At 41.9% G+C, this 21,169-nt stretch overlaps 1 non-coding gene across 1 annotated transcript; it reads left to right on the top strand.

Annotated features, from left to right (window-relative positions):
* Positions 1-19,409: 19,409 nt before the first annotated feature.
* TRNAS-GGA (transfer RNA serine (anticodon GGA)) lies at positions 19,410-19,482 on the top strand. The gene has a single exon. It is a non-coding gene; the product is annotated as a tRNA-Ser (tRNA).
* Positions 19,483-21,169: the final 1,687 nt, after the last annotated feature.

Consider the following 21,169-nt stretch of genomic DNA (forward strand, 5'->3'; position numbering starts at 1 on the left):
GCTCTGCCATCTTCAACGTATCTCTGCCCAAGGTGGCTATTTCACTTTTGGTACCTTTCAGCCAGTGGAAATGAGGAAGGAGTCGAGAGTGTTCATGCCCAAACCTTCTAAGAGCAAGACACACATCACTTCTCACATCCTATTGGTCAAAGTGTGGTCACATGGCTGCTTTCTGCAAGGGAAGCTAGCAAGTAAAGTCTCTAGCTGAGTAGCCATGTCCAGCTAATACTAATCCTTGCAAAAGAAAGACAGAAAGATTTGGGGGATAACCAAACCCATATAAATAGAAGTCAGCTTCTCATCTTCTTGGGGCTTCCTAGGTGGTTCAGCGGTAAAGAATCCACCTGCCAATGCAGGAGACACAAGAGATGCAGGTTTGATCCCTGGGTCTGGAAGATGCCCTGGAGGAGGAAATGGCAACCCACTCCAGTATTCTTGCCTGGGAAATCCCCCAGACAGAGGAGCCTGGCGGGCTATAGCACATGGGGTAGCAGAAGAGTTGGGTACGACTGAGTGACTGAGCACGCATGCATCATCTTCTTGGCCTCCTCTCCTAGGTATGTCTGTTTTTCTCCTTTGATTCTCAGATTGATAAATGACCCAACATTTATCCAACCATCTAAGTAGGTTTGCCAGATTAAATACAGGATTCCCAGTTAAATCTGAATTTCCATTAAACAAGAAGTCATTTTTTTGGTTATCAATATGTACCAATATTCCATGCATTTTTATTTGCTAAACCTAGCAACTCTAAACCCAAACCAGAAGCCTTGAAGCCATTCTGAATTCCTCTCTTTATTTCCCATTTTCAGTTGTCTTCCAAGTACTGCTAATTCTCTTCTATATTTCTCAATCTGTCTCTTCCACCTACCCTGTGCCTACCATCACTTCCTCTCTCAAAGATTTTTGTGTGTATTGCTTCCTTCGTGGCCTTCCAATTTCCAGGCTTGCCCCCATCTAATTCAGGCTTTGCACAACAGGGAAACTGGTCTTTCTGAAAGGTAAACTTGACCACATCACTCCCCTGATTAAAATTCTTCCATTCCAAGGGAGATGAGTGAATGTAGAATCAACTACAATGTCGAGTCAAAGGGACCCTGTGAGGTTCATATCCTGGAAAGTGGAAAGAGCATGGTAGACTACTAAGAACTTAGAAAAGAAGAAGGTCTCAGGTCTCATGATAAATAAACTATTCTATTGAAAGTAAACATTTGAGCAGAACTGACACCAGACTGGAGCAGAAACTCCAGGGAAAGTGCCGCTTCCCTGTGCAACTCCAGGGTTGCTCGTCTGTGCAACCCCAGATATAATATTTTCTGACACACTGCTATGGAAACACTGGATTTGATACCTGCTTTTAAGATTACAGAATTAAAATCTCCTTCATTCCTCTAAAAAAATATTATTCCATTCCATTGCTCCCCATAGCTTTCACAATAAACTTATTAGCCAGGCTGATAAAAGTCCCGACCCTCTGGCTTCTCTCTCTCTCTCTACTCCCATCTCTCTCAGCATACAATCCATCAATAGTCCTGAGAGAAGCTCTAGCTACATCAAGTCTCTGGGAGCCCGGTAAGAAAGCCACTTGTGCCTTCTGACCATGTATCTCCTCCATCCAGCAAGAGTTTCTAATTCCTACTGCCCTCCCCATGTACCCTACTCCTCTTTGCCTTTCTAAATCTTACTCATTCTGAAACACCCAACTCAAATGTCACTTTCTTCCTACTTATTGTTTTAAGCACATATTTTTTGCTCCCATAGCCCTAGACACACACGGTATTGTAAGAGTTGACTTATCTGCATGTTTTTCCCAGCTACGTTTTAAGTTCCTTCAGGGTGAGGACTGTGTCTTATTTTGATACATTCAGCAACTGATCAGCACTAGTAAACAATAAATATTTATTAGCTAAATAAATATTTATTTGGCTTAAAATGGCCTTGCTCCCATTCCCTGCTGATCCAGCAGAGCTCAGTTGGACAGACTCCATTTCCAGATGTGCGCTTTTCTGTGCCAGTCCTAAGCTCGTTGTATCTTTGTCTGCACTGAAACTCTGGGCTTTGATTTTCCTGGCTCATCCGTGATGAAAAAGCTTCTTGTCCACTCCATTACGCTCCGACCAAACGGGTGCTGGAATAAGGAAATGACACCTTACCGAGTGAGGCCCTGGCCAGCGCCCCTTCCGAGCTGAGTTTCAGATCATGATTCCAGCTGACATCAGGCAGCTGTTAGATGAGAGTTTTCCTCCTGCCCTCCCAACCCCCACGATCTGCCCCCAGCCCTCCCTCCTCCCCGGGGAAATCACTTCTCTTTTTTTTCATTTTGGGCCACATCAGTGTTTAGCAGGAGCAGGCAGCCATGCCTTGTTGGAGCTGTGATCTAACACCAGCTGACAGGTGGGTTTCGGGGGTGTCTCTGGGGCCGTGGCCTGTTTAGTGGATTTACCACTCTAAACTCAATTACAGGAGACTTTCACGCTCCACAGGCAATTCCAGTCCCTTTTTAATAAAAACTCTGGTGAGTAAATAAGTCATGATGATGATAGGGGCCTGCCATTTAATATTCATTGAAGTACACGTGTTTGGAAATTGGAAGTAGAGTGTAATCCATTTTCATATTTATATCAACATGCAGCTTTAGAAAGGATCCCTCCTTTTCTCCAGCAATCTTGTCCATTTCTTGTTTGGAACGATAAAGGTAAACTGGACATCAATTTTACTTTTTAAAAGAAATTAGAAATATATGAAGTTATAATCAGGAAAAGAGTGAGCTTCAGCTCTGTTCATCTTTGACTCAGAACTCTGTTCATCTTTGCTTTTCATGTGAATTCGTGGGAGAGGTAGGTAACAGATAAATCAAAGATGTTACCCTCTGTGGCAGCTACATTTTTGGGATTTGACTTTGCTATGGGAGCTCAGGGATTAGTAGCAGCCCAAGGAATGCAAAAGCACCCCACTTTATGTAAAGGTAAGATTCATAAAATCACACTGTTCGTGCTCACCAATAAAGGTTACGGGACTGTTCATCAGGGGGAGACTGAAAGCTGGGGAGAAAGAGTTAACAGTGAAGGCTGTGGGGCGCTGTGGTACTGCCCCCTCCTCATGCCTGCCTTTTTTTTTTTTTTTTTTTAATGTGGATGAATGTTTAAGTATGGTGCTGTGGTTGAAGGCAACTCTTTTAATAATGCAACACACAGCTTCCTGAGGGGACAGCAGTTGATTTGGAAACTGAATATGGTGCACTCTAAATTCTCCTCCTCGAGGAGGGCTGACTAACTGATAAGTGCCATGAGCAAGCGTGGGGACTCATTCTGTCAAATCAGCTTGCTGCAGAGGCCCCGTGCGGAACCCTCTCCAGTCTCTGGGAGCTAATACGAGCAGACACTTGTGACATTAGACAGTGCAGCAGGCCTGGCATAAAGGAAAAGTTCACCATCCGCTGACAAGGTGGTCTTTAGATGACAAGGATAAAGAAATCAGTGCGAATTTGTTAATGTAACAACTTGGAAAAGTATGCTTAAAAAAAAAAAGCCACCCTATGGAGAGAGACAATCAAAAGAAAAAGAAGGCAAGTGTAGTACTTGGAAGCTTTTCTTGGGCTTTCTGCACCTTCAGGGCCATTGACTTTTCTCTTGGTCCTTCTTCTAGGCTGGGGTACCTTCAGTTGAGCGAGTCTTAAACCTCGTCATTCTATGAGCTGTTCTGCTGTTGCTGTTGTTCAGTCGCTCGGTTGTGTCCAGCTCTTTGCGACCCCATGGACTGCAGCATGCCAGGCTTCCCTGTCCTTCACTACCTCCTGGAGTTTGCACAGATTCATATCCATTGAGTCAGTGATGCTATCTAACAATCTCATCTTCTCCTATCTCCTTCTCCTCTTGCCCTCAATCTTTGCCAGCATCAGAGTCTTTTCCAGTGAGTCAGCTCTTTGCCTCAGGTGGCCAAAGTAACAGAGCTTCAGTATCAGTCCTTCCAATGAATTTCCAGGGTTAATTTCCCTTAGGATTGACCGGTTTGATCTCCTTGCAGTCTGAGGGACTCTCAAGAGTCTTCTACAGCACCACAATTCGAAAGCATCAATTCTTCAGCGCTCAGCCTTCTTTATGGTTCAACTCTCACATCCGTATATGACTACTGGAAAAATCATAGTTTTGACTACACAGATCTTTGTCGGCAAAGTGACGCCTCTGCTTTTTAATATCCTAGGTATGTCTTCCAAGGAGCAAGCATCTTTTAATTTCATAGCTGCAGTCACCATCTAAGAAAATAAAATCTGTCACAGCTTCCACTTTTTCCCCATCTATTTGCCATAAAGTTATGGGACCGGATGCCATGATCTTAGTTTTTGAATGTTGAGTTTTTAAGCCAGATTTTTCTTTAGTTCCTCTTCACTTTCTGCCATTAGTGTCATCTGCATATCTGAGGTTGTTGATATTTCTCCTGGTAATCTTGTCCCAGCTTGTGATTCATCCAGCCCAGCATTTTGCACGATGTACATATAAGTTAAATAAGCGGGGTGACGATATATCTCCTTGTCATATTCCTTTCCCAATTTGGAACCAGTCAGTTGTTCCATGTCCAGTTCTAATTGTTGCTTCTTGACCCAGATACATGTTCCCAGGAGACATGTTTAGTAAGATGGTCTGGTATTCCCATCTCTTTAGGAATTTTCCAATTTGTTGTGATCCACACAGTTGTGTCAAGCAGGGGCTCATTGCAGCAGCTTCTCTTGTTGCAGAGCACAGGCTCTAGGCACACAGGGTTCAGGAGTTTCCACGAGTGGGCTCAGTAGTTGCAGTTCCAGGGCTCTAGAACACAGGCTCAATAGTTGTGGCGCACAGGCTTAGCTGCTCCTTGGCATGTACGATCTTCCCAGACCAGGGATTGAACCCATGTCTCCTGCATTGGTAGGTGGATTCTTTACCACTGAGCCACCAGGGAAACCTCAAAACAGCATGTTATCAAGTGGGATTGGCAGGAGGCAGAACTGTGTATGGTTAAAACACAGACACTGCAGTTGAACAGACCTGGGTTTAAACCTATCAAACAAGTTATTTACTATCTCTGAGCCTCAGTGTCCTCAGCTGTGAAGTGGGGGCAATAGTGATATTTACCTCCTAGGCTTGCTACATGAATTAAAGGAGGTGATGTCTGGCTGATGCATATATCCCAACAGAGGCGCTACTGTCTGTCAACAAATAATGACTTAGTTATTCTAGTCTCAACCCCTCCACTCATTAAGAGGCCTCGGTGCCTCCCAGGTTGTAGTAGAAGTTCTGCAATGGGAATCAGTGCCTGTGGGCTTTAGAGCACGCTTTGTGCTTGACTAAGAAGCTTGTTGATGGACATATGATGTGTTTGCTGATGTCACCATCCCTGTGCAATGGCATGGTTCTGTGAAAAACAACAGTAGCACTTTTCCTACCTCTCTCTGGATTATGGTGAGATCAGATCCCTGTTCTCATGTCCATCAGTTCAGTTCAGTTCAGTTCAGTCACTCAGTCGTGTCCGACTCTTTGCGACCCCATGAATCGCAGCACGCCAGGCCTCCCTGTCCATCACCAACTCCCGGAGTTCACCCAGACTCGTGTCCATCGAGTCAGTGATGCCATCCAGCCATCTCATCCTCTGTCGTCCCCTTCTCCTCTTGCCCCCAATCCCTCCCAGCATCAGAGTCTTTTCCAATGAGTCAACACTTCAAATGAAGTGGCCAAAGTACTGGAGTTTCAGCTTTAGCATCATTCCTTCCAAACAAATCCCAGGGCTGATCTCCTTCAGAATGGACTGGTTGGATCTCCTTGCAGTCCAAGGGACTCTCAAGAGTCTTTGCCAACACAACAGTTCAAAAGCATCAATTCTTCAGTGCTCAGCCTTCTTCACAGTCCAACTCTCACATCCATACATGACCAGTGGAAAAACCATAGCCTTGACTAGATGGACCTTTGTTGGCAAAGTAATGTCTCTGCTTTTGAATATGCTATCTAGGTTGGTCATAACTTTCCTTCCAAGGAATAAGCATCTTTTAATTTCATGGTTGCATTCACCATCTGTAGTGATTTTGGAGCCCAGAAAAATAAAGGCTGACACTGTTTCCACTGTTTCCCCGTCTATTTCCCAAGAAGTGATGGGACCAGATGCCATGATCTTTGTTTTCTGAATGTTGAGCTTTAAGCCAACTTTTTCACTCTCCTCTTTCACTTTCATCAAGAGGCTTTTGAGTTCCTCTTCACTTTCTGCCATAAGGGTGGTGTCATCTGCATATCTGAGGTTATTGATATTTTGCCTGGCAATCTTGATTCCAGCTTTTGTTTCTTCCAGTCTAGTGTTTCTCATGATGTACTCTGCATATAAGTTAAATAAGCAGGGTGACAATATACAGCCTTGACGTACTCCTTTTCCTATTTGGAACCAGTCTGTTGTTCCATGTCCAGTTCTAACTGTTGCTTGGTTTTCTTAAAGTAAAAAGGCTTATAGCTTTTTTTCCCCCCAACTCTTTTAAACTTTTTATTTATAAGCTGATTAACAAGCAATGTTCTGATAGTTTCAGGTCAAAAGCGAAGGGACTCAGCCATGTATATACATGTATCCATCGTCCTCACAACTGCTCTCCCATCCAGGCTGCCATATAACACTAAACAGAGTTCCAGCTGCTATACAGTACTCCTTGTATGTTATCCAGGTTTATAGCTCTTTCAAAAATAATTTATTGGATGCTTCGGTCCAGGCTGTGGGGTCTTACTTGTAATACCTTATTTTAATACTCACTATCAGGTGAATATTATTATACCTATTTTAGAGATGAAGAAACTGAAGCCTGGGAGGCCAGGCATTGCTAATCCCCCCAAGGTCTCATAGCTAATAAGAGCTAAGAATCAACTCCAAAGGTCTTAGAACCACTGTGTTTTAAAAACTAATTCCATTAAAATACATTTTAAGTCTGAGACTAGTATTGGCCATATACAATTCATTTCTCTACCAGGTTCTACAGTCATCTTTCTTTTTAAAAAAAAATACTATTTTTTCTTAAAAAAATTTATTTATTTACTTTAGGACATGCCATGGGGCATGTGGATTTAGTTCCCCAATCAAGGAGCCAACTGGCACCCCCTGCATTGGGAATCAGAGTCCTAACCACTGGACCACCAGGGAAGTCCCATACAGACTTCTTTCTGATATTATACAATCCTTAACATGGACAGTGGCCACCAGGTAAATGAATAAAGATGAAGCGTTGGGTAGAACGATCAACACAGAATCCACCCTCTTAACTGGATGATTATCAATAGGCACTGGCTAGTTGATTAACTTTCCCTGTGACCCGCGTGCATTTGCAATGATTATTATTATTATTAGCACATGTTTGAGGACACTAACTGGAGAAAGTCCAGTCGCCTGTGTTAACTGAGCTCTCCCTCCTGATTGTTCCTGGATGGCAAACTGACATGCACAGCAAGCAGCCTCGTGGACTTCTGAAGCTGAGCAAGGTCTGGCAGAGAGGGAAAATCCATATTAATGATATGCTATAAAACACTTCTTGTTAGTTACATATATTCCTTTACTTTCATTTCCCAAGAATAGTTCAGCTGTCAAAGCATTTCCAAGATTTCCATAGATTCGGCAAATACTGTGCGATCGAATTATTGCTCTGAGAGAAGCTACAATTAACACACATTAATCACTCTAACAAAGGACCCTTATTGAGGCTGACAAAGATGGTGAAATCTGATGAATAATTGGTCTGGTTAATCTTTTAAAAATGAATTAAACTGCTAACAAGTTAAATCACTGTGATATTCAAAATAAGCCTCCAGGGTGAGCAGAGAATGGGAATATTATCATCACTTTTAAAAGATATTTTCTTCCTCATTCTCCTCTCTGGGTTTGCACTGGAGGTCCTGGATGAGAACAGTGGGATCCAGAGGAGCAGCTGGGGAGAATGAGGATGACCAAGCTTTCTCCTCCTGTGATTTTTCAACGTATCTAAGGAAGTCATACAGTGGATGGAAAAGGAACCTCGCATCGTGACCTTTAAATCTGATTCAGAATTAATACGGCACCTGCTTACCAGCCATTCTCTGTGACCTCTGGTAGATCTATCACCCATTCTGACTTCCCTCCCACTGTAAGCCGACCAGCCACGACAACAGGGTCACTCTTGTATAACTTTCCCTTTTGCCTTCTCTCTAGTCAGATAGCTTATTCTTCCAGACAACACCTTTTCCTCTTGCATTGCAATTACTGTGAAAGGTTTGCTGTACTCAGAAATAAACTGAGATGGGCAAACATGAACTAATAAATCATGGGAAGCAGACAGCAGGGGACAATAATCCTTTGGGATCTAGTCTTCACTTTGGCTGAGCCTCCATAGCCTTTGGGGATTTTAGTGATGCTGTGATGTATGGTCCAGGCCCACTTCAGGAAGGACTTATTTCTCCAGCTGCTGGAATGCTGCTGGAATTTGGCCCTCAGTTATTAGCCTTGAGTGAGAAAACTGCCCCTCCAATGCTTCCTTCCAGGGACAGCTGGCAACTATTAATTCTGATCAAGGTGGCGGTATAAAGATCAGCCTGACTTGGGACAACTCCAAGGGTCATCCTGATGCCGGCGTTCCCTGTGGGGTTGGCTAAGGCCTTTGTTGGGAGAGTATTACAGCCCAATTTCTCCCTTATCCAATCCTAATTCTTCTTCTCCCTTCTATAAGGACTAATCACAAGAGGACTCCCTAATAAATAAACTGACTGCCAAACTGCTTCTCAGAATCTGCTTCCTAGAGGCCCCAGCCATAACAGAAGAGGTTTCACTTGTGAGATGGAGGTCTCTGATGACTTCCCCCAAGGTCTCTTAGCTAATAAGAGCCAAGAATCAACTCCAGAGGTGTTAGAACCACTGTGCTTTAAAAACTAATTCCATAAATTCCACTTTAAGTTTGAGACTAGTATTGGCCATATACAATAATCTCTCTACCAGGGTCTATAATCATCTTTATTTTTTTTGTAATATTATTCTTTCTTCTTAAAAATGAATTTATTTATTAATTTATGACTATTGATGTACAACTAATGATGATTACTAACCCAATAAAAGTAGGCGGGAAAAATAAATCAGGCAAGTTCCCAAATCAGCTGCCTCCGAGCTCTATATTGCTCCTCCAGCAAGAGTATTCCTACCAACAGGTGCTATAGGAGATGTGAAGGATCATTTTAAAAGTTCTACTAATTCCCTTCCAATGAAAAAGTCTATTGTGAGGATACTAAGTCTTTCATGACTTTTCATAGGAACAAACAAGACTGAACCTGGAAGAACTTTGGCTGGAATTACTGAAGAACACTGAAATCTTTAGAGATTAAATCAGGCTATGGTATATGTGTGTGAGGGTAAAGCGTCTGCTTGCATTGCAGGAGAACCTGGGTTCGATCCCTGGGTCGGGAAGATCCTCTGGAGAAGGAAATGGCAACCCACTGCAGTATTCTTGCCTGGAAAATCCCATGGACGGAGAAGCCTGGTAGGTTACAGTCCATGGGGTCACAAAGAGTCAGACATGAGTGAGTGACTTCACTTTGTTCTATTTTTACACTCAGGATTGCTTTTTAAAACTTTGTTTTATAACTATGCAACACAGTCATGTGGTTTCAAAGTCAAATATAGAAAACAACGTGTACTCGAAGAATTCTAACTGCCCTGATCCTCCTATTCCATTCTCTCTCTCTCCCCTAAGAAACATGTTCGGCTCTTTCCTTTGTTGTGGCCTGTATCTTTTTAAAAATCTTTCTTCCTTTTCACTCTCTCTTTCTCTTCACTTAGTTATCTATTGTGCTTATTATTCTCTTTTGTGTTTTCCTAATTTAGTCTTTATTTCTGAAATAAAAATTTCCCTTTAATTTGAAAAATTTCCTGGGTTTATCACCTCATTTCCAAAATTTCCTGATTTTGGAATTTTGGATTCTAAATTGTCATTCTTTTATATCTTCTATCAGTTTTGAATTTTTCTTTTAGCTTGTTTGAAATATTAGGATCTGTTTTTCATTCATTTCATGAGCATATTTTTCTCAGTAGCTTTAGTTTGGGGGTGAAAAGGGGAGCCTGGTGGGCTATACCCCATGGGGTCACAAAGAGTTGGGCACAACTGAGCAACTAACACCCTTTATTTTTAAAAACTAAGATAAACTGTGGGCTTCCCTTGTAGCTCAGTCGGTAAAGAATCTCCCTGCAGTGCAGGAGACCTGGATTCGATCCCTGGGTTGGGAAGATCCCCTGGAGAAGGAAATGGCTACCCACTCCAGTATCCTTGCCTGGAAAATCTCATGGACAGAGGAACCTGGTGGGCTGCAGTCCATGGGGTCGAAAAGAGTCGGGCACGACTGAGCAACTAACACTTATGTACTACTGTTAACTTCCTGGCTTGTTAAATTCAATTATCTTTTGTCAGTTTTTATCTTACTCTTTTACTCTCAGACATCACTGAGCACTTCCTCTTTCCTGAATGCTCTCCTTTGCTAGCTTGCTTTCTTTGGTTTCCCGTTCCTCAGCAAACCACAGAAATTTGCTGTTCTATGGATTCGATCCTTGACCCTGGTCCATTCTCATATTGTGCCCTCCCTGGGTGATCCCATTCACTGCCTCAGTTTCCACTATCACTCAAATGTTAATCACTTCCTATTTACTACTTACTTATTTATTTATCTGGGCTTCCAGGGTGGTGCTAGTGGTAAAGAACCTGCCTGCCAATGCAGAAGACATAAGAGATGTGGATTTGATCCCTGGGCTGGGAAGATTTCCACCTCTCCTTATTAAAAAATGAACTTAAGACATCTCACTAAGATATACAGTGAAAAAATTAAAGGAGAAAATCTAGGCAAAGGGTAGAGGTGGGGGGGGCGGTGCTAAAAATAAGGTTGAACACAGAATCTGGCTCTAAGATTTCCTGTGGCCAGTGCAAAAAGGAAAACAGAATAACACGTGTTTCACCATTTGCTCAATAGTAGCACAGAATTTATAGTTCTGAGACACAAGCATTTGGTCCCATAAAGTTCTCATAAAGGGGACATCGCACTGGGTTATGGTATGTTCTTACAATGTATTAGTATAGTAAGTACAACAATGTTTTTCTGCAAGCTGCTTTTTTTTTTTTAATGCCTCTCAATATTGATGAATTTTATTTTTTTAAAAATAAACATATGGAGGCCAAAACAATATAGTCCAGGTACTCTGGTCTGTGACAACCAAGGCCAGTTTTTCAAACATTTTAACAACAGACTTCTTTGTTAGAAAGGAAATCTCATTTGGAGTACCAACACTTAACACCAATTCTGTTGGAACAGTTCTGATTGAAAGAGAAAGCAGAGACCCATTCCCCCCGTCTCCTGCCCGACACAACTTGAGAAAGTCCACACACAGCAACGAAGACCCAGCATAGCCTATGCATATATGCATGTATATATGTAAAATTTTTGAATATAATCTAACTCCTGTATAGAGCTATCAAGGCATTCATCCAAACTTCATCATGCTATACAGAATGATCCAGTTGTATTCTTTCCTCCAAATACTAACCAGGTACCCTTAAGCTTTATTAAATTATCTACTATGAAGCTTCCCTTTTAAGGAAAAGGAAGAGATCAATATTTCCCAAAATTCCTGGCAAGAATTCCCTAAGGCCCATATTAAAACATAAGTTCACAGGCCCCTACCCAGGTATTGTTTGAAAATCAATTTTTAAGGAATAAGATAAAAAACATTGAAGAAAAACTCCATTCTATCCTCCTCCTTAGTTCTGTGGCTAGGCCTAAGAACTAAACTGACCTAAGACAGATTAACAGGAGGAATGCATACATATTTTATTTAACATTTTTTATGTGCACACAGGAGTTTTTTATAAGTAAAATGAAGACTCACAGAAGCAGTTAGAACTGAAATCTTATGCACCTTTTAAACAAATAAATGATACATTGTGGAGAGATGACAAGACAAAGAGGTATGGGCTACGGCCAGTGAATCGTGGGACAGTGACCAGGAAGTATGTGAGAGAAACTAACGGAAGACGAGAGGTATCTAAGTAGTTTGTATAGATCCGTTTCGGCACTGGCTCCCTGTCTCCTGGGATGAGAATGTTCTCTTCTTGGTGCAGGGAGGACGTCTCTCTCAAGAGTGATGTTATGACTTGCTTTTAGATACAAAGGGAGCGGTCACAGAGCCCTGCCTGCATCTGCTGTTTTCTCAAGTGACTCCAGCTCAAAATAATCAATATGCCAAAGTGGAAGATTCAGGGGTGGCGTGTTCTGAAACCTTTCAGTATACTGGCAATTCTAGATGATTACAGGGAGGCAAAGAGGAAAAGGAACAGCCCCTGATTTCCAGGAAAAGACGACCAAGTGGGCTCAACATCTGACACACTGATCTGCTACAGCCAGGCCATACTGTTCTCCTGTCAAACATAAAGATCCTGCAGAATGTCCACTTCAGACAAGGTCTCTATACGACATGAAGCACCATCTCTCCCAGTCTCCTGGCTAACATGATTAACTGTCCCTATAGATAAGATTTATTGAGATGCCCCATTACAGAACTGCTCCACTTTCTAACAGCACCTGATCCAGAGTGAGCCCCTGCTTCCTTAGACCCTCCCCCAAGTTACCCAACCACAGCTTAAATCCAAACCAAATAAGGTTTGTTGTTTTCATTTGCTGTGCCATGTGTCTTGAGGGATTTTAGTTCCCCAACCAGGGATGGAACATGGGTTCCAGCAGTAAAAGTCCTGAATCCTAACCACAGGACCACCAGGGAATTCCCTCAAATAGGTTCTTTTCAACACCCTCTTACTGAGACATCTTCACTGCAATGATAAACCCAACTTCTTCACCTACAATACAGTCACGTCTCTGGTTGTGTTTGGCTGAAAGGCATTGATAAAATACAAAGCCTCTTCGGTAGGTCTAACTTCTAAATAATTGCTGTGGAATCTGTTGAATTTTAATAAAACACGCTACCTTCATATTAAGCCATTTTTAATACTTTTCTTTTGACGAGGATTTTATTATTCATGAAACTTAATCTGGAATGCTCAATTACACAGTTGTGTCCCATGAGTATGAATTCAACTTGTACATGCACATTTGTCTCAAGAATAAGTTTGTAGGAGTTTCTTGGTGGTCCAGTGGTTAAGAGTCTGCCTGCCAATGCAGGGGACACAGGTTCAGTCCCTGGTCCAGGAAGATTCCAAAGGCTGGAGCAACTTAGCCCACGTGCCACTGCTACTGAAGCCCAGGCACCTAGAGCCTGTGCTGAGCAACAAGAGAAGCCACTGCAGTGAGAAGCCTGTGCACCATACCTAGAGAGGAGCCCCTGCTCTCCACACCTAGAGAACAGCCTGTGCGGCAACGAACACCCAGCACAGCCAAAAATAAATAGATAAGATTATTGAAAAAAAATTTTTTCTGATCGTCTACAAGTGAAGAAATGCTGACAAATCTGGCTATACTGACTATTGAGTGGTAATGTGCAAAGAAGAGCCATTTGATATACTCATTGACAAAGACACAGAAGTTACATTTCAAAACCAGAAACTATAATATTAGCATTAATTCAGCTACAGACCAATAAGTAGGTATAAGTTTTTCCTCTTTTTCAAGAAAAGTACTTGTCAAATTTTAAGTGCTATTTTATTACCTTTTTCTTTTTTGTATAATAATATATTTTTGTTTCATTTAAAGTTTTACAGGCATGATTATACACATGATAATTCAATATAAGGCTTTCACTTTGTATACTTTTCACTGGCCATTTTTCCTGTGTGTGTGTGTCTACTGAGGTATAATTAATACATAACATTCATTTTAGGTTTACAACATGACTTAATACATGTATATATTTCTAAATGGTCACCACAGAAAGTCTAGTTAACATCTGGCCCCCATACAGAGTCACAAAAATCTTGTTCATGTGATGAATTTTATTATTCCTTTGTTTCATCTACAGTTATTACTGAATAATTGTGTTGAATACAGAAGGGAGTATTTAACAAGAATCTGCTCTGAGTATCCAACATATGAGGGGTGCCGCTGCAGACCAGGCCCTCTGTTTTGGAATCTCAGCCTGGATCGCACTTTTTCTCTTGCCAGGTAACCTTTACTCATTCTTGGGCCTCAGCAAAAATGTTCTGGAAAAACAACTTTAAACCTTCCCCAAGTTCGGAGTTTTTGTACTTTTCCCTCTGGCTCTATATTTCCTTTTTCATATTGTCAGTGCTTGTTTCACTGCTTATGACTTCAGTTAGCTTGTGAGCAGCATAAGGATAGGGCTTGTATTTTTCCTGTTTGCTCAATAAATGTTTGCTGAGTGCATTAAATAATGAATCCCCCTCCCCTGACACCTAAGGAAACAGAGTAAATAAGTAATTGGCCTGAAATACACAGCAAGTCTTTTGGTAGAATTCCCAAAGCAGGAAGTTTCTAAATAGAAAGTTTTCTAGGAGGAATTCCCACAACCAACTTGTGAGACTCAAAACGAACCACCTTCGGTTTTACCTTTCCTCTATTCTTCCAGTCCCTGCCTTTATCTATGCTTTAATTTCACAGAAGTTCCCCAGGAAAATTCAATGTAAAGATAAGGAAGGCAAAACCCACTAGATATGTCTAAAAACAAAGAGAATATCAAGAGGAATAGGACTTGAGGGAAAGAAGACCAGGAATGTCCTCCATTCAGAATAGATCTGTGAGGAGCAAGTACTTCTCTCCTTTAACCCCTGACCCTGGCAGGTATAACCTACTCAGAATTAGGAGGGGTGAAGGGACAGTAAACTTGGGTCTCCAACAGCTGAGGCAAAACCCAGAGGCAAGAGAATAAGACTGATTCCTGGGGAGCCTTTAGTTTTCCTGAGGATCCACTGCTAGCTGAGGTCAGCAGATAACAGGAGGCTGGGCATCCTGGCTGAGGAAAGCCTTGCGTTCCCCCTCTCTTTAACAGTTAAATTCAGGGTAATAAACACTCACGAGTGACTCATGTTCCTGAGAGCCCTTGGATCACTGTGTCCAGGATTGATACCCAATCCACAGGATGGCTAACAGGGGACCTTGAGCAGTGCTGCAGCCTTGACCATCAGAGTTGCTCCAGGTATGATATGAATACCTAGTGTTGATAGGAATGTCAAGTGTAAATAACTGAGTCTGCTTCCCCAGCAAAGAAATTCAGTATTCTGCATAGAGAATTGCTCTACTGATTAAAATGTATATTTTGAGGCAAAAAAAAAAGATTCCCTACATTATAGTCAGACTGAGAACTTGCATGTCAGGCTGAAGCCTGATACAAATTAAACAAATGGGTAACAAACCCTTCCGGAGAGGAGCTTATAATGGAAACCCTGACGGGATATAATTATTATGATCTGGATTTTGATCACTACATTCTATTGAAGATGCCTCTGGTATACAGCAGTTATGTAAAATACCTGTACACTGTTGTCAAGTGGCATTTTAGAAAAGCATTAAGTAAAGTTAATTTTTAAGAGTCTCAAAAATCACAGTAATGATTAAATGAGGAAGCCAACACTGTTTTCTCTTTACTACAAAGGAATTCAAGAGAGGCAAGGGGAGGTGACTGGTGGCAATCTACTTAAGTCCTGTCTGTTTTTCCTTCTCTTCTAAGAGGTTCTCAGCCTTCAGAATCTATTTTGAAGGTCTAATTTAAGGACTGGTACACAAGTGTAGCCTGACAGAATTTTTCCAAATAATTAAACTTGAGATATATCTATGGATGGCTTGTGGTGAAAGTGAAAGTTGCTCAGTCGTGTCCAACTCTTTGCAACTCCATGGACTATACAGTCCATGGAATTCTCCAGGCCAGAATACTGGAGTGGGTAGCCTTTCCATTCTCCAGGGGCTCTTCCCAACCCAGGGATCAATCCCAGGTCTCTCACATTGCACGCAGATTCTTTACCAGCTGAGCCACCAGGGAAGCCCAAGAATACCGGAGTGGGTAGCCTCTCCTTTCTCCGGTGGATCTTCCCAATCTAGGAATTGAACCGGGGTCTCCTGAATTGCAGGCGGGTTCTTTACCAACTAAGCTACCAGGAAGGCTTGTGGTACATACAATATAAATCACAGTTCCTGCTCTCAAGGAATCTACCACCTAGTGGAAGAGAGAGAATCCAGATGCATGAAGCACCAACATGCAAAGCTATGTGTTTTAGATACAATGGGACCTTAAGGCTCCTTATTTAGTTGGGAGCTTAGGAAAAGCCTCTGAATAGTAAGGGCTTAAACAATAGGCAAAATCTTCAGAAGAGACAAAGGTGAGGAGTGTTTAGGGCATGGCAGGCAGAGGGGACAGTAAGAACTATGGTGTGGAGGCCCTAAAGTTCTGATGTGGGCAAAGCACTAGACAAGAGAAGTCCAGTGGGTGATAGGCATTAGTATAAGGTCAGCCCAGAGCAAAAGAATGGAAGAAGACCCTATGGGTGTCATTGTAAAGACTTGGAACAATAAGACTGTTTTATGCATTGAAGATCTGTTAGGTCAGGAAGAAGTCCCATCAGAGTCTAGCATCTCCAGTACGAGCAAACCTGATAATGTCCCTCAGTGACAGAATTGCCCCTTTAAAAAAGAGCAGTTATGATTCAGATGCTTTTTATAGATACTAAATCCATTTACACTTAGCTTTCCTTCCTTTTTTTCCTCTCTTAAGCAAAGAATACTATCCTGAGTCCAGCTTCAGATGTTTAACCTCAAGCTAAGTCTGATTGAGAAGTTTGCAGATAAGAATTAAGAAACTAGAAATAACCTCAAAATACACCCTTAGAATGAGGCCACGCAGCTTCTGCAGTTTTCTTGTCCTTTTCTATTCTGGGCCTCAGTAGGAGGCAAACTGGGGGCCTCAGACTAGAAAGGATTGACTGGTCTTAGGGAGCTGAATAGGAAGGATAACTGAGTTCCATGTCTTGGTAATAAAGGAAAACTGAGTTCAGAAGTATAAAAAGTGCCACTACCCATTTTCTTATTCCAGGGTCCTTAATCTTTGTGAAAAGAATTAGTTTCCATTTTCTGAAAGCTTTGAGTTTTCTGTACATCTGTACACATCTACACATCAAGTTTCTATAGAGAGCACACGTGGGGCTCTCCTCTCCCATGTGGGAGTCTAAAGAAAGAGAAGCTTGGTAGAAAGATTCATCTCTGAAATTCCTGAAAGACTGTATTCCACTCACTGGTTTAGTACGACAGATGTACTTCACCAATGCTAAATTCCTCTGCCTGGAGATGATGCGGCTACAGCGTCGCTGTCCATGGTGCTGACAACCAGTGTTTCGCTTTACTTAGTCGCTCACTTGTCTCTGGCTCTTTGCAATCCCGTGGACTGTAATGTGCCAGGCTTCTCTGTCCATGGGATTCTCCAGGCAAGAATACTGGAATGGGTTGCCATTCCCTTCTCCAAGGGATCTTCCCAACCCAAAGACTGAACCCAGGTCTCCTGCATTGCAGGCAGATTCTTTACCATCTGAGCCATAAGTAGACATAACTGTTTCTCCTATTTCTGAGACACTGATGATGATGAATTGAAGGTCCTTCTGTACACTATGTCAAAATGGTCATGGTTGTATTTATCTTCTATTTTAAGAGCAATTTTAATTTTTACAATATTGAAGAACAAAATTATGGCTTATATTTCAATGTAGTATTTATGTACACTGAAAGTTCTACCATGTATCAACTGATCATAAAAGACCCCCCTCTGGAAGGCAAACTGGCTATCCACTCTCTCCCTCATACCTCTCTAGTTAAAACTCTACCTGGCTTTGAAAGTACTCTACAACCTGGTCACAATACTTGCCTAGCCTGATCTCCTTTCAGCATACACTCTCAGCAGCAGACAGCAATTGCCTTTTCACTCCTCACATGTGACTATCAATCTCCTCTAGTTCTCAGTTCATTCTGATTCCCTGGCTGTAACTCCCCTCTGAATTTCCTACTTTCTCATATGAACTCTACCCAGATTTCAAGGTTCAGCTCCTACACTGTCTCCTCCATGTGATCTTCTTTGATAATCCGATTACCTATTTCTTCCTCTTCTCCAGGCTTCCCTGGTGGCTGAGACAGTGAAGAATATACCTGCAATGCAGGAGACCTGGGTTGTGAAGCTCCTCTGGAGAAGGGAATGGCTACCCACTCCAGTATTCTGGCCTGGAGAATTCCATGGACAGAAGAGCCTGGCAGGCTACAGTCCATGGGGTTGCAAAGAATCAGACATGACTGAGCAACTTTCACTTTCACTTTCCTCTTCTCCAAATTCCTTCAGAATTTGTTATTTGAAAAATTTGGTATTTCATCTTGGATCATAGCACATTTAGAAGGGAACCTCAACTTTAGTTGTGCCTATGCCAATGTAGTACAATAAAATGGGCATGTGTTTTAGTATCAGACAATTCTCAATCTCAATTCTCACTCTCTCATTCCCTAGCTTGAATTGAGGTACTTAACCTTTTAAAGCCTCATTTCTTCTTCAACCATGAAGAAAAATGCTTAACCTATATATCATTAAATTATATACACATTATAAATTATTTGGCACACAATAGGCTCTCAATAAGTGAGTGTTTACTCTCTTCTTCCTCCCCACTGTAGCCATCACACTACCCAGCTCAATGTTGAACATATGGTAAATGTGACTTTACCGAAATCATACAAATTTCAGTTTGTCTACTCACCCTTCCTGTGAGGTCGAGCTGCAAGATACTGGCCATCTCTCATCAAGCACATTTTGGACAGAGAAGTATCCACAAAACTTGAGAGAGTAGACATCAGAGAGACCATTAGAGGAGATGTTAAATTATGTGGCTCTTGAAATAGCTACTGTGATGGTTAATTTTATGTGTCAATTTGACTGGGCTGAAGGATGCCCAGATAGCTGGTTAGATATTTCTAGGTCTGTTTGTGAGTATTTCCAGATGAGATTAGCATTTGACTGGGTAGACTAAGTAAAGAAATTGATTTCATCAGTGTAGGAGGGAATGATCCATTCCATTAAGGGCCTGAATAGAACAAAAAATGTGGAAGAAGGGCAAAGTAGCTCTCTATCTGAGCTGGGACATTCATCTTTTCCTGCCCTTGTACATCAACACTCCTGATTCTCAAGCCTTCAGACTCAGACTGAATTATCCCACAAGTTTCCCTGGTCCTCTAGCTTGTGGATGGCAGATTTGGGGAATTCTTGCCTTCCATAATCCTGTGAGCCAAATCCTCTAATATTGTCTCCTTTGTTGTTGTTGTTGCTGACTCATATACTTCCCAGGCAAGAATATATATGTGTATATTCCTGTGGACACAGAAGCCTGGCAGGCTACAGTCCATGGGGTCACAAAGAGTCAGACACAACTTAGTAACTAAACAACTATATATATGTGTGTGTGTGTATATATATATATATACAGGGCTTCCCTGGTGGCTCAGAGGTTAAAGCGTCTGCCTGGAATGCAGGAGACCCAGGTTCAATCCCTGGGTCAGGAAGATCCTTTGGAGAAGGAAATGGCAACCCACTCCAGTACTCTTGCCTGGAGAATCCCATGGACGGAGGAGCCTGGTAAGCTACAGTCCATGGGGTCGCAAAGAGTTGGACACGACTGAGCGACTTCACTTTCATATATATACACACCCTATTGGTTCTTTCTTTGGAGACCCCTAACACAGTCATGTTCTCAGTCAACGTCTGATGACTGAGTGCAGAACTCATGTACGTGGGCACTGAAGAAGGATACGTGTAGTTGTGAAAATCTGACTCCTGCACAACCGGTGCCCAAAACTCTTTAAAATTCAAAGTACAGTGTTGGAGGAAATTTCCACTCTCTACAATTGCCAAATTTTGACATCCCCCCCCGCCCCGACGTTTTTATTTTCTCTTATCAGAAAGGGTAGAATTTCTTCTGAAAAAGAGAAGAAAAAGAAGATACATAGAATATCCATTTTAAGTGTTATTTTTGTTCTTGAAAAGGCTTCTCATAGACTTTAAAAGAAAGCTTTTTTCCTTCAGAGATTTATTTTGATAGAATTATCTGAGCCTTGTCAGGGAGAACAAAATTTTTGTGAGCCTACCATACCAGTAAAATGCCAAATTATATGCTGTAAGTTTTTTATTATCTCTGGGTCCAGTCAAAGAGAGAAAAGATTTTGAATCCAGAACTATCAGCATTTGGAGACAAAAGAGAGCCTTCACTGCAGCTGATACCCTGGGGCTTGTTCCCCGGCCCTGCAGGCTCCATCCCTCAGGTGGGAAGATGCTGTATCCCCATCACACACACACACACACACACACACACACACACCTTTTCTAGGAATCCAAGGAGTTTAAAACAGGATCAATTTCCTTAGCAACTTCTTTGAAAAGCTTTAAGTTAACTTTATAATGAATATCAGGAGATGAGCATACACACACACAACACACCCCTCAAAGTAACATTTTACTGAGGGCGTTAAATCCACGCTAGTTTATTGTGATCACAAAGAAGTAGCAGAATGCAGTGGGAAGAGTTTAGACTTTAAAACCAGACACACCTGGACGTGAATCCCAGTTCAACTACTGTCTGGCTCTGCTACCCTAGGCAAATTACCTAACCTCTCTGAGCCTCAGTTTCTTTATTCGTAAAGAGGAGATAATAATAACACCTATGGTTAGAATTTAAAAATTATGTATGTAAAATGCCTTAGGTATTGGCTTGCCTGTAGTAGGCTCTCCATACGTGGTATGCTGTTACTATAAATGAAACCTGGACTACAACATCTGAGAGACAAACTACACACGTTGGAGGCATCACAGGCAGGCTGGTTTGAGGGGAAACAGGCACCGACAGACAGCAAGTTGGTGAAGCTGTGAAAACAAGCAGGGGCCACATCAGAGAGGAGCTCATGTGACCAGAGTAAGGACTTTGGATTTTTGTTCTCAGTGTAATGGAGAAGCCATAAAGAGTTTTGATTAGGGGAATTAAATTATTCAATTATGTTTTAAAAATATTTCTTTGGTTGCTATGTAGAAAACATACTGTGGCTGAGTGGTTAGCAGACTATTTTAGCAGTCTGGGTGAGAGCTGATAATTGTGAGAGGTGATGAGGCAGACAGCAGCAAGTGTTTGGAAGTGCAGTATGACATGATGTGGAGCTGACAGAACTTGCTGATAGGCTGGAGGCATCGTATGAGAGAGAGG

The sequence above is a fragment of the Bos grunniens genome, chromosome 11 (genome assembly GCF_055505025.1).
Source record: "Bos grunniens cultivar Pamir isolate PY7600 chromosome 11, Bosgru_T2T1.0, whole genome shotgun sequence".
NCBI lineage: Eukaryota > Metazoa > Chordata > Mammalia > Artiodactyla > Bovidae > Bos > Bos grunniens.